The sequence below is a fragment of the Schistocerca cancellata genome, chromosome 4, assembly GCF_023864275.1.
Source record: "Schistocerca cancellata isolate TAMUIC-IGC-003103 chromosome 4, iqSchCanc2.1, whole genome shotgun sequence".
Classification (NCBI taxonomy): domain Eukaryota; kingdom Metazoa; phylum Arthropoda; class Insecta; order Orthoptera; family Acrididae; genus Schistocerca; species Schistocerca cancellata.
Genome location: NC_064629.1, coordinates 853,413,331 through 853,432,686, shown reverse-complemented (window position 1 = coordinate 853,432,686; position 19,356 = coordinate 853,413,331).

The following is a 19,356-nucleotide window of genomic DNA, read 5'->3' as shown; positions in this document are numbered from 1 at the left end:
AGCTATGCATGCATGTTCTAGATTTTAAGGGGTGCAATTTAAAGGGACATCATTTAAAGAAACAGATAACCTGATTTAAAGGGACAGTAGGACAGTATTACTGGTAAGAACCAAAATAACGATCTTAGCTCAAGGTCGCTGATAAAGACTTCCATTGTCAGGTTACTCATATGGACTAGTTATATTGAAAGTAACCCCCTAACACCCTCCCCCAGGTTACCACCAGCAGCTGTTCAAGGTCAGCCAGGGAAACCCCTACTTACCCATAGGTATAGTCAGGAACATGATGTAACTCGATCCTGGTCATGTGGTCTTGTGTGATACAAACCCCTATATCTCTGAGCCAAAGGGAGCACATTAAAATTATGGGAAACCAGTCCTCTCCGTGTACCAATAAGATTAAAGTTCCCTCTCTTTTATAACTACAATTGCGTAGCCTCCTTCAGTCGATGTATGCACATGATGCGGACAGCTTCTAGTTTGTTATAAACAAATTATTATTAACAATAATTCTGTAGTGAAATGACTTGGAAATAATAACAATGAAAGAACAAATTAACTAACCGTGAATTATCAACAATTTTTTTGCAATACAATTTCTTATCAGTATTTTTTATTAACAATTTTTTCTTCTGTTGATTTATTTACTAAGCTATTTTTTGAAGACTTATACAAATTACACTAAAAAATTTAAATACTATGTATCCCATTTTAATTTGTTGTTTTTCATTCTATATAAAATATTTACATTTTATTTCTGATCAATTTATGTATAGTATTTAAATTTTTATCACTGATCAGTCCCTATACAAATTTCCGTACATATACACATACATGGTGTGCAATCAGGCATACATGCTCACACACATACAACTCTGACAAATGGTTCATCCAACTATTCCACACACATATCCATTATTTACAAAAAATTAACCAGCCAAATGAAAAATGTGAATGCAGGAGAGTCTCAGGGGATAGGCTACAACCCTGTCTCACCCCCTTCTCAACCACTGCTTCCCTTTCATGCCACTCTACTCTTATAAGTGGCATCTGGTTTCTGTATAAATTGTAAATAGCCTTCAGAATTTTAAAGAGAGTATTCCAGTCAACATTGTCAAAAGCTTTCTCCAAGTCTACAAATGATAGAAACATAGGTTTTCCTTTCTTTACTCTATCTTCTAAGATAAGTCGTAGGGTCCTTATCGCCTCGCTTGTTCCAACATTTCTACGGAATCCAAACTGAACTTCCCCGAGTTTGGCTTCTACCAGTTTTTCCATTCGTCTGTAAAGAATTCGTGTTAGTATTTTGCAGCCATGACTTATTAAAGTGATAGTTCGGTAATTTTCACACCTGTCAACACCTGCTTTCTTTGGGATTTGAATTATTATACTCTTCTTGAAGTCTGAGGGTATTTCATCTGGCTCGTACATCTTGCTCACCAGATGGTGGAGTTCTGTCACAGCTGACTATCCCAAGGCTATCAGTAGTCCTAATGGAATGTCGTCTATTCCCGAGGCCTTTTCTTGACTTAGGTCTTGCAGTGCTCTATCAAATTCTTCCCGCAGTATCATATCTCCCACCTCATCTTCACCTACGTCCTCTTCCATTTCTATAATATTGCCCTCAAGTACAACGCCCTTGTATAGACCGTCTGTATACTCCTTCCATCTTTCTGCTTTCCCGTGATATTCATATAGGTGGTTCTCTTTTCTCCAAAGGTCTCTTTAATTTTCCTGTAGGCGGCATCTATCTTACCCCTATTGATATATGCCTCTACCTCTTTACATTTGTCCTCTAGCCATCCTCGCTATGCCATTTTGCGTGTCCTGTCGATCTCAGTTTTAAGATGTTTGTATTCCTTTTCACCTGCTTCATTTACTGCATTTTTATATTTTCTCTTCTCATCAATTAAATTCAATATTTCTTCTGTTACCCAAGGATTTCCACTGCCTCTCGTCTTTTGACCTAGTTGATCCTCTGCGGCCTTCACTATTTCAACTCTCAAAGTTACCCATCGTCCTTCTACTGTATTTCTTTCACCTGTATTTGTCAATCGTTAAATGGTCTCTCTGAAACTCTCTACAACCTCTAGTTCTTTCAGTTTACCCAGGTCCCATCGCTTTGAATTCCTACCTTTTAGCAGTTTCTTAAGTTTTAACCTACAGTTCATAACCAATAAATTGTGGTCAGGGTCCACATCTGCCTCTAGAAATGTCTTACAATTTAAAACCTGGTTCCCAAATCTCTGTCCAGGCCTCTTCCGTGTATACAACTCTGTTTCATGATTCTAAAACCACGTGTTAGCTATGACTAAGTTACGCTCTGCACAAAATTCTAGCAGGCGGCTTCCTCTTTCATTCCTTACCCCCAGTCCATATTCACCTACTACTTTTCCTTCTCTTCCTTTCCCTACTATCGAATTCCAGTCCCCAATGACTATTAAATTTTCATCTCCCTTAACTATCTGAATAATTTCTTTAATCGCATCATACATTTCTTCAATATCTTCATCATCTGAGGAGCTAGTTGGCGTATAAACTTGTACTACTGTGGTAGGCGTGGGCTTCGTGTCTATCTTGGTTACAATAATGCGTTCACTAGCCATACTCCTATTTTTTTATTCATTATTAAACCTACTCCTGCATTACCCCTATTTGATTTTGTATTTATAACCCTGTATTCACCTGACCAGAAGTCTTGTCCCTTCTGCCACCGTACTTCGCTAATTCCCCCTAAATCTAGCTTTAACCTAGCCGTTTCCCATTTTAAATATTCTAACCGACCTGCCTAATTAAGGAATCTGATATGCCATGCTCCCATCCGTAGAACGCCAGTTTTCTTTCTCCTGATAACGATGTCCTCCTAAGTAGCCCCCGCCCGGAGATCTGAATGGGGGACTATTTTACCCACGGAATATTTTACACAAGAGGACGCCATATATCATGTAACCATATACACTCCTGGAAATGGAAAAAAGAACACATTGACGCCGGTGTGTCAGACCCACCATACTTGCTCCGGACACTGCGAGAGGGCTGTACAAGCAATGATCACACCCACGGCACAGCGGACACACCAGGAACCGCGGTGTTGGCCGTCGAATGGCGCTAGCTGCGCAGCATTTGTGCACCGCCGCCGTCAGTGTCAGCCAGTTTGCCGTGGCATACGGAGCTCCATCGCAGTCTTTAACACTGGTAGCATGCCGCGACAGCGTGGACGTGAACCGTATGTGCAGTTGACGGACTTTGAGCGAGGGCGTATAGTGGGCATGCGGGAGGCCGGGTGGACGTACCGCCGAATTGCTCAACACGTGGGGCGTGAGGTCTCCACAGTACATCGATGTTGTCGCCAGTGGTCGGCGGAAGGTGCACGTGCCCGTCGACCTGGGACCGGACCGCAGCGACGCACGGATGCACGCCAACACCGTAGGATCCTACGCAGTGCCGTAGGGGACCGCACCGCCACTTCCCAGCAAATTAGGGACACTGTTGCTCCTGGGGTATCGGCGAGGACCATTCGCAACCGTCTCCATGAAGCTGGGCTACGGTCCCGCACACCGTTAGGCCGTCTTCCGCTCACGCCCCAACATCGTGCAGCCCGCCTCCAGTGGTGTCGCGACAGGCGTGAATGGAGGGACGAATGGAGACGTGTCGTCTTCAGCGATGAGAGTCGCTTCTGCCTTGGTGCCAATGATGGTCGTATGCGTGTTTGGCGCCGTGCAGGTGAGCGCCACAATCAGGACTGCATACGACCGAGGCACGCAGGGCCAACACCCGGCATCATGGTGTGGGGAGCGATCTCCTACACTGGCCGTACACCACTGGTGATCGTCGAGGGGACACTGAATAGTGCGCGGTACATCCAAACCGTCATCGAACCCATCGTTCTACCATTCCTAGACCGGCAAGGGAACTTGCTGTTCCAACAGGACAATGCACATCCGCATGTATCCCGTGCCACCCAACGTGCTCTAGAAGGTGTAAGTCAACTATCCTGGCCAGCAAGATCTCCGGATCTGTCCCCCATTGAGCATGTTTGGGACTGGATGAAGCGTCGTCTCACGCGGTCTGCACGTCCAGCACGAACGCTGGTCCAACTGAGGCGCCAGGTGGAAATGGCATGGCAAGCCGTTCCACAGGACTACATCCAGCATCTCTACGATCGTCTCCAAGGGAGAATAGCAGCCTGCATTGCTGCGAAATGTGGATGTACACTGTACTAGTGCCGACATTGTGCATGCTCTGTTGCCTGTGTCTATGTGCCTGTGGTTCTGTCAGTGTGATCATGTGATGCATCTGACCCCAGGAATGTGTCAATAAAGTTTCCCCTTCCTGGGACAATGAATTCACGGTGTTCTTATTTCAATTTCCAGGAGTGTAGTAAAGCTGCATGCTCTCGGGAAAAATTAGGGCTGTAGTTTCCCCTTGCTTTCAGCCGTTCGTAGTACCAGTGCAGCAAGGCTGTTTTGGTTAATGTTACAAGGCCAGATCAGTCAATCATCCAGATTGTTGCCTCTGCAACTATTGGAAAGGCTGCTGCCCCTCTTCAGGAACCACACGTTTGTCTGGCCTCTCAACAGATACCCCTCCCTTGCGTTTGCGCCTGTGGTACGGCTATCTTTGTAGCTGAGGCACACAAGCCTCCCCACCAATGGCAGGGTCCATGGTCCATGGAAGGGATCTGGACACCTGGCTTAAAATGACTTACAAGTTCGTGCGCTCTCCATCGTTAACGCTGGAATTCGATAATTCAGTATGGTATTGGTCCACACTTAGCCTTGATGAGAGCTTCCACTCTCGCAGGCATACGTTCAATCAGGTGCTGGAACGTTTCTTGGGGAATGGAAGCCCATTCTTCAAGGAGTGCTGCACTGAGGAGAGGTATCGATGTTGGTCGGTGAGGCCTGGCACGAAGTCGGCGTTCCAAAACATTCCAAAGGTGTTCTATAGGATTCAGTTCAGGACTCTGCGCAGGCCAGTTCATTACAGGGATGTTACTTGCCGTGTAACCACTCCACCACAGGCCGTGCATTATGAACAGGTGCTCGAGCAAGAAGGTGCTTAAAACGTCAATGTAGGCCTCTGCTGTGATAGCACCACGCAAAACAACAAGAGGTCAAGCCCCATCCATGAAAAGCACGACCATAACATAACACCACCACCTCCGGATTTTACTGTTGGCACTACACACGCTGACAGATGACGTTCACCGGGCATTCGCCATACCCACACCCTGCCATCGGTTCGCCACATTGTGTACCGTGATTCGTCACTCCACACAACATTTTTCCACTGTACAATCGTCCAATGTTTACGCTCCTTACACCAAGCGAGGCGTCGTTTGGTGTTTACCGGAGTGAATTGTGGCTTACGAGCAGCCGCTCAACGAAGAAATCCAAGTTTTCTCACCTCCCGCCTAATTGTCATAGTACTAGCAGTGGATCCTTATACAGTTTGGGATTCCTGTGTGATGGTCTGGATAGATGTCTGCCTATTACACATTACGATTCTCTTCAGCTGTCGGCGATCACTGTCAGTCAACAGACGAGGTCAGCCTGTACGTTTTTGTGGTGTACGTGTCCCTTCACGTTTCCACCTTCATTATCACATCGGAAACAGACGTATGACACCAGTGACACCCAATCACCTGACCACGTTCGAGGTCTGTGAGTTCCGCGGAGCACCCCATTCTGCTCTCTCACGTCTAATGACTACTGAGGTCGCTGATATGGCGTACCTGGCAGTAGACGGCAGCACAATGCACTTAATATGAATAACGCATGTTTTTGGGGTGTCCGGATACTTTTGATCACATAGCGTACCTTAAGAGCTGTAAGCAGATGTTCAGTAGAAGAGGTGTATTTCACAGTAACGAAGATGAACAAGTGCTCATAGCTCTTAAGCTATGAACTTTCTTCTTCTGGTTCATACTACCACCTATAAAAATATGGAAAGCAAATAGCTTTCAGTAGAAGAAATTTGTTTCACAGTATCGAAGATGAAGTGCTCATAGCTCTTTAAGTATGAATTTTAGAGCCCGTGATTAATAGGTTCTCTTGCATCGAATGATCGTTCCCGTCACATCTGGGAACATTGATCATTCCTCCTGCGATGCCCCTTACAACAAACATACAATTTCTAACAACGCAAAGACTAGGCACTGTACCTAAGTTGTTAAGGTAGGGGCACTTTACTGTTCAGAATGACTGACACTGACTAAAAAAGGAGAAATTAAAGAACTAGAGAAGAAGTAAAGAAAAATTTTAAGGAAGATCCTGAGATCACAAAAAGTAGACGATGGTGCTCGGAAATAGGGGAAAATTGAAGATCATCATAAACTGACCGAGAAGAACACAGACGCTATACTTGACAGAAGGCTGAAAGTTTATGGGCACCTCTTCAGAATCAGCAGTGCAGATTGACAAAGGAAACCTTCAACTACATCACCAAATTAAATGTGACCATATAATGGGCTGAGGAAGTAAGAAAGGATCTGGAGGAAGCCGTGATCAATCAGAAAGAAATCTGGGATAAAGAGATATTTCGAATGAAGTCTGACAAATTTAAGGGGTTCCACGGAAAGCGAAGTACAAGAACCGAGATCATGTGGACGGGTTAAAGGAGGAGAAACCTCAGCGAAACAATGAAGTGGTTGTGAGAGAAGAAGAGAAAACTAACTTGTAAAGCAATTGTTTTCCATGACCCACAGCAAACTGAAGTCAAAAACTTAAAAGAAAAAATTTTACATCATGAACAGCAAGAGTCCCAGTACATTTCTTTGAACCACATCTGAAGTTATTTCTACATCTCTCTCTATGACTTTTCATAATGCCCACACATGATTTCTGCGAGAAATTTGTTTTTGTAGCCATTATTTGGGTAGTCCGTTTTCTCTTTGTTATCATTACTGAGGGAGGTCGTGGGGGCATGCACGTACAAGGTTTCGTTGCTGACGGAAAGGTGGTTTAAAGCTGTGTTTACTCCCGCAACTAAAGTGACGCAACAGCTCGCAGCATCATGCACTGACATCATGAGCAGCCGTTCACAAACGAAGCCACAAATTCTACCTAGTGGCATACGTTCCAGTACAGTGGATGAGTTGGGAGGGTATTATTGCGAGTGCAAGTCATGACATTAGAGTTCAGGTAAACATTAAATGCAAGGAAAAGAAAATCCAAATGTTCGATCCTAAAACCATTTTTTGCAGGAATAAAATTGGAGCAACAAATATAATTATAATAGACATAACTCTCGTAAACGTAAATGCTGTCGGGTATCTCAAACCAACCAACAGTTGTCTTGTAAATATCATCTGCGGATGAAACACTACTCCAAGATTTTAGAATTTTATTATATTCGTCAATGTACGCATTTCAAAGACATAATTTTTGTTTTCACAGCTGTACATCACACTGGTGGGCTCTTTCCTGCAAGCAAACCATGATCTACAGAAGACTTGCGTCTGTGGTTCCATAAGCAAGGTCGCTGGTCATACAGTTCCAGAAACTGCGAAACTCTTCCTGATGATCATATTTTAGAATTTTTTAAATTAGAAAATGAAGACACACTGAAATCGAATTGTCCATATCCGAAATTATTTCACGAAGACTGGTAAAGAATGCTGGTGTTTCGAGTTACAAACACCAAAGAGGAGTCGAATGGTGCTATTCAGTGGTGGCGGAAGGTCAGTGGCATCACCCATTACAGTTGACTTGATCTTTTAGTGGTGTGGCAAAAAGTGGCGCCACTGCAACGATACCACCAAAAACGACAGTGGCACATACGACGTCAAGGGCAGTGGCGTTAGTTTAAGTGCGCCTGTGAATGTAGCTCAAGAATAAGAATAAAACAGAACGGGTTGAGATATAAGCCTCAGAAACTGTGTCTTTAAGAATGCAATAAGCAGACTAAAGTAATAATAATTTGATTTCTAGATGACAGGTATCTCAGCGTGACTTGTAGCTTTCCGCGAGCTGGCATGTCATCTCGTAGACATGCATCTGCCTTTTCTATGGAGCGAGCAATACAGCTACAAGGAACACAAATTTAGCTTTATTCATTCAAGAGTCATTTTCGAACGATACTTTGACTTCTTTCAACAACACTTTCATTAGCGTGTCGGACGCATCCAAATGGTTTCTATGAGAAATTCATTTTCATACCCAATACTTTTGGGACAGTTTTCTGTTTTCGTTAAAGTTTCTGTAAGTCCTTGAGCTAAAATCGACACAACTACATTACATCCAGAGGAATCCTTTCAGTTGGCACCAATAGAAAGTCTGATAACGTCTATGGAAACACATACTGATCTCTGATTCGGGTGGAGTGGATGAATGTACAAGTTTTAATTGGATGTGGAAACCTAGGTTAACTGGATCCTGTTTAAGGACTACATACATATCGATAAATACGTAATGTAACGATCAAAATTCAGTTTGAGACTGAAGAGCGATAGTTAGGAAAAGCACCTTAGTTAAGGGAACCGCCACGGTGTGTCGAATGAGCAGAGTCTGCAAACAAAGCAAGTGACAAGTCTGAGTTACTTCATAGCGTAGAAGCATACTCTATTACATGGAAATTCGCCACTTGATCTACAGCACTCCATAGCTCTGAAGAGGTTGGCTTGATGGAAATCGCTATTACATTCTTCCATGAAAAATTATGAGCCAACTGCAACTCTGTATTAGTTCCATAATGGAACATGTGCACTGATAACCAGTGCTAGGTCAAAATTCCTGTACCTCATGATCATCTTAAAGCCATATATAAACTCACATTAGTACCGGGTGATCCAAAAGTCAGTATAAATTTGAAAACTTAATAAACCACGGAATAATATAGACAGAGAGGCAAAAATTGACACACATGCTTGGAATGACATGGGGTTTTATTAGAACCGAAAAAAAACAAAGTATTGCTAGACGCGTGAACGATCTCTTGCGCGCGTCGTTTGGTGATGATCGTGTGCTCAGCCGCCACTTTCGTCATGCTTGGCCTCCCAGGTCCCCAGACCTCAGTCCGTGCGATTATTGGCTTTGGGGTTACCTGAAGTCGCAAGTGTATCGTGATCGACCGATATTTCTAGGGATGCTGAAAGGCAATGTCCGACGCCAATGCCTCACCATAACTCCTGACATGCTTTACAGTGCTGTTCACAACATTATTCCTCGACTACACTATTGTTGTGGAATGATGGTGGACATATTGAGCATTTCCTGTAAAGAACATAATCTTTGCTTTGTCTTACTTTGTTATGCTAATTATTGCTATTCTGATCAGATAAAGCGCCATCTGTCGGACATTTTTTTGAACGTTTGTATTTTTTTGGTTCTAATAAAACCCCATGTCATTCCAAGCATGTGTGTCAATTTTGTACCTCTCTATCTACATTATTCCGTGATTTATTCAGTTTTCAAATTTATACTGACTTTTTGATCACCCGGTACTACACAGGATATGGACCAGTGAAGTTTTCAGTTGTGTCAGAATACCTGCGAAAGTTTAAATGTGTAACAGGTTCCCTTTACCCTGAAACACTGAACCCATAACACACTGACAGAAGGAAATCGCAGTACGATGAATAAGTAATGTAGAGTAATGAAATTTTGTGGGCAATGGCCTTGCTGCAGTGGATACACTGGTTCCCGTCAGAGCACCGAAGTTAAGCAGCGTTGGGTGTGGCCGGCGCTTGGATGGGTGACCATCCGAGCCGCCATGCGCTGTTGCCATTTTTCGGGGTGCACTCAGCCTCATGATGTCAACTGAGGAGCTACTCGACCAAATAGTAGTGGCTCCGGAAAAGAAAACCATCATAACGACCGGGAGAGCGGTGTGCTGACCACACGCCCTTCCTATTCGCATTCTCATCTGAGGACGACACCGAGGTCGGATGGTCCCGATGGGCCACTTGTGGCCTGAAGACGGAGAGCTTTTAATAAAATTTTGGGAATACATAGGTGTAGGTAACATATTTAAGTGATTAACATTGCAAGACCACATTTGTTTATGTAAGTGCGAGATAAGCCGTTGCAATTGTGAAATGCTGGTACATTTATAACCGGTGTAACGATCAGATTGTTGGATTCAATTATGCAAACATGCGCGCATTGTGTTGTACAGGTGCCGGACGGTAGTTTGTGGGATGGAGTTCCATGCCTGTTGCATTTGGTTGGCCAATATAGGGACGGTTATTGATGTTTGTGGATTACGCTCGAGTTGCCAACAGATGATGTTCTATATGTGCTCGACTGGAGACAGATCTGGTGATCAAACTGGCCAAGGCAACATGTCAACACTCTGTACAGCATATTGCGTTACAACAGTGGTATGTGTACGAGCGTTATCATGTTGGAAAACACCCCCTGGAATGCTGTTCATGAATGGCAGCACAACAGGTCGAATCACCAGAGTGATGTACAAATAGGCAGTCACAGGGTAAGTGGGATAACCACGAGAGTGCCCCTGTTGTCGTACGAAATCGCACCCCAGACGATAACTCAAAGTGTAGGTCGAGTGTTTCTAGCATGGAGACAGGCTGGTTGCAGGCTCTCAACTGGCCTCCTTCTAACGAACACACTGCCATCACCGGCACTGAGACAGAACCAGATATTATTTTAAAAAATTAAAAAAAAAACAGTCCTCCACCCTGCCCTCCAGTCAACTTTCATTTGACACCATTGAAGTCGCAAACGGCGGTAGTTTGGAATAAGTGGAGTGCACGCTACAGGGTATCGGGCTCGGAGTTGTCCTTCAAACAGCCAATTCATAACAGTTTGTTGTGTCAGTGTGGTGCCAACTGCTGCTCAAATTGGTACTGCAGATGCAGTATGCTGCGCCAGAGTCATACGCCGAACTCGAGGGTCTTCACTCTCGGTAGTGCCATGTAGCCATTCACAGCCCAGTCGTCTTGCGACCATAAGTTTCCATGACCACCGTTGCCAGCAATCACCTTCAATGGCCACATTTCTCCCAATTCTTCCTGCAGTATCGCACAAGAAACATCCAGCTTTTCATAGCCCTATTCCACAACTGAGTTCAAACTCATGAGGTGTTGATAATGGCGTCTTTGTGGCCTTAAAGGCATTCTTGACTAACACCAACTCATTACAACCAACTTCAAAGGTAACTAAAGCACACAACTGTTAGAGTGTGAATTTTCAGCAAACCTGATTTACATCTTCATAATGGCGCTGTTAGCGCCGCTCTTATGGGACTGGTGCGAAATTTGAATAGACGTCATCAACTTTCGTTTACGTTGCACAACTCCCTCTTGGTGTTACGATTTTTTTCTGTCGGTGTAGCATCCTATAACTAGTCATAGGTGAACTGCGTTTCATGTTTAAAGGTCGAGTCTCACATTGCAGAACGGAACAGAATGTGAAAACATTCCACAACACATTTCAAATGGCAGCATTCACGCAGGTCATCAAAGAAACGGGATGATACAGGGCAGAAGAGAAAGTTGTAATGTTTCTGTGGCTGGTTAATTATAATCGAAGACAAGGGTAAGGTGGAGCAATCCTGTGATACCAGTCGCCGAAAATTCTGACGAAATTTTCATACTCATATATGGTCATAGAAACGCCTGCTACAGACTAGAGAACTTGACTGCTAATGTGTCTCCCTCCAAAATCCTGTAGTTTGAAATTTAAATGTAACTATAAAATCACTTTACTTTTTGTGGCTTCAATATAATTGGAAAAGCAATGGTATTTTGTCTAACACCTCGAATAGGTGAAATGAAATGTATTAGCGCATCCCAAAGAATTAATAAAAATTAAAAGATACAGAGGCTGTCTAAGAGTCAGGAGCCAATGCTGTGTTTCTATGACGTCAGCGAGAGACAGCTATTTGGATGGAAGGCAGCTAAGAGGAGATGCAAGCAGGATGTCAGGCGATGTAGAGGTATGGCTGGAGAGCGAAAATGGAGCAAAACTACATTTTTTACCAGCGACCACTAATACTGAAAGTATAATTTTATCTGTGTGTGTGGCAAAAGGACTGGCTGTCAAGCCCAGTAGCAGCTAACCAGGTACCGGGAAGTAACAAAGTTACCGTGAATATGACATGTGACATACTGATGTGCTGGTTACTACAAGAACAATGACTGCACCTGTATAGCGTCAATTGAATATCAATAACTTTTACAGGCCTAAATAATTAAAAGTCAAATTGAGATTTGTTATAAGTAGTATAAGAAGGACAGTTCGAAAACAAAGGATGCCACCACCCCCTCCCCCTTCCCCTCTATTGTTCTAAACGTCAAGGTCGCCCACTTCCCACCCTCCTCTATTGTATTGGAACTAAGGTCAGGTCACCCCCTCCCCCCTGGGTTTCCCAATTCTGAGACGAAGGACACCACCACTCCTTCCCCTTCTCCCTAGGCTTCCCAGTTCTGGGACAAAGCATACTGTCTCCAGAGGTCAATACCCCTCCCGACACCTCTGGCATTGGCCAATCCCTCTAAGTATGAAGCGTTGGAAAATTAAAAAAAAAATGGTGGGAAATTAAGTGTCACACTTGTAAATGTTGTGACTGAGTTTTTTATTACGTGATCCATGTGGATTAAAATATTCAATGCTTTCTGTTTCAATGTTGATGACAAATGAAATGTTTTAAGTGATTTTCGTACTAGATGATGGCTTGCAGTCGAAGAAATAGTACTAATAAAATCCAGCTAATCGAGTTCAGTAATTTATTTTCGGTATTCTCACTTTAATATTTTCAAATAAATATGCATTTTGTGCTTCATAATTGTCTAAGGTCATAATGCAGCAAATATTTCTGATTCTTACCCATTTCTACACTGTTGACATCTAGTTTTACAATGACTTGGTTGACCTAAGTAAGGTGTGTTCTTTGTGTAAGTTTTATTCTTGTCACTAGTGTAACTATATCCCTTATTTCGACTCACTTCTCTATTTTGTCTCATGGTCTTGGAAGAAGGTTTCTATTTCCCCTTACTTGGTGATATTTCTGCTTTTCAAGAAACAGAGGATTCAACCTGAAAATATAACAACAATTTGTTGGTATACACCATATTTTCCTTTAATTCAGTATATAAGGAACGATAGAAAATTTTATGTTTGAAGGCCATACAGTCCAGAATTATTATGCCAATCAGGCAAATCCACCGTGAGCATTGAGATACTCATCTCACCGCCGCAACAGGTTAAAGATACCAGTTTGTTAAAACAGTGTGTCCTGCTGCTTGAAGTCCGTAATTACCTGCTGCACATTCTCGTCGGACAGAAATCGTCGGCCGCCCAATATCTTTTTTAAGGGACCGAAGGCGTGGTAATTGCGTGGGGAGAGATCAGGAACATAGGACGGGTGCTGGGGTGTCTCCCACATGATTTTCCGTAACTTCTGCCTTTCGACATTTGCGATATGGTGAAGTGCGTTATCATGAAGCAGCAGCAGCCCTTGGCACACTATTTAGCAATGGTAGTTTTCGACACACATGCTCCCCCATACACATTCTTCATTTTCCGATGGGCGTGTACTGGTGTTTGTGCTACGGCAGCCAAGAAAAGAGTAACATGGTCCTTCCTGGATGCATTTGGTAATAACGTCGCCATACTTCACGTTTACACATTTACCGCACCCACGTCGGAAAGACACGAATACCACATTACTGCCTTGTCGGTGCTTATATACTCGCATCGGAGTCGCGCTACGTTGCATGTACGTTGCAGTAACGCCCTCCAACGGAAACTTTTTGATCGCCCCTTACGGCTCCGCGAGTTGTAATACGACCATGGTTTGGATATTCAGTATTTTCTAATCAAATGAATGTTTTGACATAACAGTACAAAGTATTTTTCAGTAACAATATATGAAGCTTTAGCATCCTACGGAAGACCGAACAACAATTTGTACAGAAAACTTGCTATGTCGCTATTTATAATGAGCTTAAAATATTTACCAAACCATTGTATCACAGTTTGTTAAATCCTCGTCATCTGAAAGCACATATTCTGAACCAGAATTCTTATATGGTTTTTCACTGAAATCATCATCGTCAAAATTTCGTTTTCTTTGAGCGCTAAAATTCACATGTGCGTATACAGTCTATGGCGTCTTCGAATAACTTTGCAATAGCAGTTTCATTTTGAAATGTTTCCTTTAACACACTGTAATTAAGAAAATTCATTTGTGGACTACACTGCCGTCCCGCCGTACATCCTTAAAATAAACGCACAAAAGTAGGAGACATCTAAATGACACTAAAATTAACTAATATTTCGATTTTATCAAAAATGTGGCATAGCATGTTTTTGTCCCGAGGCCTCCATTTACATAGTAACGGCCCTATAACCCTCTCTTGGAGCACTCCCGAAAACACCTTTACATCTGCTAGTTTTATCCCGTTAAGAAAATGGTTCAAATGGCTCTGAGCACTATGGGACTTAACATCTGTGGTCATCAGTCCCCTGGAACTTAGAACTACTTAAACCTAACTAACCTAAGAACATCACACACATCCATGCCCGAGGCAGGATTCAAACCTGTCACGCGGTTCCAGACTGTAGCGCCTAGAACCGCACGGCCACTCCGGCCGTCTAAGAACTAAATGCTGAGTACTGAATGCAAGGAAGCCCTGGATCCAGTCAAAAATCTGGTCCGTTACTCAGTACGCCCGTATTTTATTCGGTAAATGGTCTTGCAGAAATCTATCGAATGACTTCCGAAAACAAATGAACACGGCAACAACCTGGGCACTCTTGTCTCCGTCGCTTTGGATCTCACGGACAAACAAAATGAGATGAGTTTCGCAAGACCTCTATTTGCAGACTCAATATTGATTATTATATCTGTACTGATTTTTAAATATGAGATTTCATAATGTGTTAGCATAAAGCATGTTTCATAATTCTACAACAAACTGTCTGCGATGCAGGCCTGTCCAGGACCCTTCTTGATAATGGCAGTGACGTGCGCGTTTTTCTAATTGTTCGGTAGTTGGTATCTCTTGTTGCTTCAGCGATGAACTACTATTGGAAGGTGAGCAAATTCTTTCGCACACTCTACGTAGAATCTCAGATGTATCTCATCTGGTGCCGATGTCTATCCACTTTGACTGATTTCAGTTGATTTTCTATTCTGCGATCACTTTCCTCAATCTCTGCTATTTCGGCGTTCGTGTGATGATTGAAAGGAGGAACCCTATCATGATCTTCCGCTGTAAAACAATTGCGTCATACTGAATTCAGTATTTTGGTCTCGTCGCAGTCATCTTCAGCTTCTGTGTCAGTACAGTCACTGAACGACTGAACACTTAATTTAGATCGGTCTACTATTTCTGTGTAATAACAAAACGTCTTGGTATTTTTATTCAGATCGATCGGCAATATGTTACTTTCGAATTCACATTGCACTCTTCACGCTCATTTTGGCTTCGTTCAGCTTCTGTTTATTAACTAGACATAAATCTTGTCTCATTCTGGATCCGAAGAAAGAAAAGAGGAACAATAAACTTATGAAAAAGTCTCAAATGTTTTCTATTCATGAAAAAGCTGAGCCGGCCGCGGTGGTCTAGCGGTTCTAGCGCTGCAGTCCGGAACCGCGGGACTGCTACGGTCGCAGGTTCGAATCCTGCCTCGGGCATGGGTGTGTGTGATGTCCTTAGGTTAGTTAGGTTTAAGTAGTTCTAAGTTCTAGGGGACTGATGACCTAAGATGTTGAGTCCCATAGTGCTCAGAGCCATTTGAACCATTTTTGAAAAAGCTGAATTGAGTAAAAGAGATACACAAAAAATTAATGAGCAACCGTCACTGTAGGTGAAGTGAAACAAAGAATTGTATATGACACTATTGTCTACAGATGCCACTATTACGTTGATTGTATACTTATTTTCTTCAGAAATAACCGACACAGTATTGCTTACATGGAATCTCCCAACATTCCAGCACTGATATTAACTGGGTAACTACAGCTGGCTCTCCTATTTGAGTGTCATTGTCGTTCTGTTGTCGAATGTATACTTATTTACCTCACTTAGATACGATGTTCTAGTTCCCTATGTGTGAGATGCTACGAAATATTTTCAAAGTTCCCGTTCCTGTTTAATTAATCAGAGAAGACAGCTAAAGATAATAGCAATGTGGCATATGCTACTATACTATCAAACAAATATTTTACCCGTATATAATTTACAAGAGCATAAGCTAAACATTCTAGTAGTCACAGAACACCGGCTTAAAGAAAATCAGATGGCTGTGTAAAACTTCAAAAATTATGCTGATGCGGCTAGTTTTTGTAGAACATTAGAGAAAAGTAGTGGAGCTCCCATTTTCTGTAGCTACGAAACAACTAAAGCCATCCAATATGCTACAAAGTATGCTGGAGAAGTGAACTTTGAAGTTACAGCAGTGTAAATAAAAACTGCGGGGAAGACGCGCTACTGTGTATTAGATCCGTATTGTTCACCATATGGAGAAATAAATACGTTCTTTGCATATCTAGAAGGTACAATACAATAGATTTCAAAATAAATAAACCCACAAGAGTAACTGAGAAAATGCAACTACTATAATAACAATGCTACTGTGACACTCAGGTAATGAACTCTACACTAGAGATCATTTTCCGATCATGATAGACATTAACATAGCCTGATTGAACTGAGCAAAAGATATTAGAGCAGAAAAGGCAGGTTAACTGACAAAATATAATTCTGTTAAAAAATATCTTAATGGCAGCAAAGTTAGAGGTGGCGACAGTGATGCGAGTACCAAATGGGATCATTTTTTCTTTATTTAATTATTGTAATGCTATATGTCCTGCAAACAAAAAGCTGGTATACACGTACAAAAAATGACAAACTGGTTGACGGAAGAGGTAAGCCGCCTAATAAATAAACAGGAAGTGTATTACGATCTTTCTAAGTATAAAAAAGTTTCATCATATGCATTATTCATTAAGACAGCTACAGATAAAGGAGAGCATTATTCAAAAGATTTACGGGCTTCGTAAATGAAGTGAGAGGAAAATGGCAAAAAAGACAGAGCACATCTGCCTATTAAAGATGGTGAAAGTAATTTAGACCTTCTAACAATAGCAAAAATCTTCTACAGACGTTTTGTAACTGTAGCACATGACTTCAAAAGACAAAATCAAACAGATTGGGTAAGTAAAATTCCAAAAACCCAAAACATAAATCATATAACTGCTTTCATCTCAGCAGTTGAGACAGAAGTTTCAAATTTAGTGAAGCAACTGCAAGTCAAACATCCATCTAGTTTAGTTCACACTTCACAACGGAGTTCACAGCAAATCTGCTGAGACCCTTATCATGTACATTGAATGCTGAAATAGGGGAAGTACGTTTCCAGGTTCTCTAAAAGCAGATGGAGTAAATACTGTTTCATGGACATTACATTAGTCGTTGACTGTAGAGATTGTTTATTTCACAGCTGCAATTTTGGACTTAAGGCCATTATCAAGTGGTTCTGCAAAAGTTAAGAATTACAAAAAAATAAAGCACAGAGTGTATATGTGAAGCTGCACAAGCATACCATGTACACAGCACTACAGTCCAAGAATGCCAAAAAGAAGTACATCACTTACATGTTGCTTCAGCACGTGTCAAACTTTAAAATACTTCGAAATGTATAAATGTGATCGTCAAAACTGAGCTTTTTCACTTTAAATATACAGCAACATTGAACGAGCACGAAGCTCCAGATATCGTGAAATGATGTAAATTACATGAACTATTGCCAGTCTTAACATTCTTAACACAACGTAAAATAATGTTTTTATAGACTGCTTACATGTGAATAGAGTCGGTTGGCGCGAAAATACGTTCAGTAGTCGTTTTCACTTTGCTCTTGTCAGAGATAATATATTCTTGCAAGAACAACTGTGAGCTTAGTATTATAACTTCATTTTAAATTTGTTGACAAAATACAGCTTCCTATGTGATGATACGGTCATGCGGTACAAAGGGACAGGGCAGGAAAATTTATTTATAACAGAGTGGCATAAAAATACGTATGTTATTTGTGCTAAAGAACTTACAGTGACTTGGGTGCTCATACAAAAACGGCAACAGTAATCTTACATATCACTTCACGTGCATATACAATGCACATTCCGAATTTTCGACGACTCAGAGTCCGCTACTTCACGGAATCCCTGTTTACCATCAACCACCTTCTCAACAATAGAGACCTGATCTTCAAACATAAACACGCCGTTGAACCCTGTAAATCCCAACTTCAAACCCACTGCTGCGAAAGATGCCTCATGTATAACGACCACCTGACCTCTTATTGTAAAACATCTCCCACCTGTCCTCACTGTTCAAATGGTTCAAATGGCTCTGAGCATTATGCGACCTAACTGCCGAGGTCATCAGTCGCCTAGAACGTAGAACTAATTAAACCTAACTAACCTAAGGACATCACACACAGCCATGTCCGAGGCAGGATTCGAACCTGCGACCGTAGCGGTCGCTCGGCTCCAGACTGTAGCGCCTAGAACCGTACGGCCACTCCGGCCGGCCTCCTCACTGTAAATCCAACAATTTGCTGAAGCAGTGTCCAAATCTCATCTGTCCTCTCACCTGTAACGCCTTTAACCTATCCTGCCCAACCTATTCTTCAAATTGCAAAGCCCAACCAATACCTTCGAAACCAGAGCAGACAGTTGACAACCGCCTCGGCCCCAACAACTCCCTCCATCTACCTCCCACAGCTGAAGACATAATCTGTTTCGTGATCATAGTCCTTCAGAACATCCATCTTTTCCAAAGACCTCACGCCCTACAACAAATTTCCGCTGCTGTTCATTCTGTCCTTCACCTCAGCACACGAGCCACCTATTCCCATAACCAGGTCCACTTTCTTTTCACCAGTCTCAACACAGTAGTTTAAACCCACCCCAGTCATCCATCCAGACTGATCCTTCTCTCCTCTAATCATGGTGTGACAGAAGTAGAATATGCTATTCCACAATAATCATCCCTCGTCAGCCACCAAAGCCCTCTTCATACACACCCTATCCCAACACCACATCGATACTGTCATCCTATATGAGACCTTCCTCCAATCTCATCATACTATCCGAGCTTTGCCATGCACACTCAACCATACAGATAAACCATTCCCTGTGGCTAGAGACAGAGCTGCTATTGGCTACCGTAAGAACATTACTGTTTGGTCACAACGCCTCTACAATACTCCTGCCAGACTTCTCATCCACGCTCTCTTCCACAAAATCATAACTCTTATCTGTGCCACTATCTCTATCTAAACACACAGTCCCATCCCATATGATTTCTTCACCCACATAAGCCATACCTTCGGGAATTATATTATCGTCACAGATTTTAACATCTATAAGCTCTCC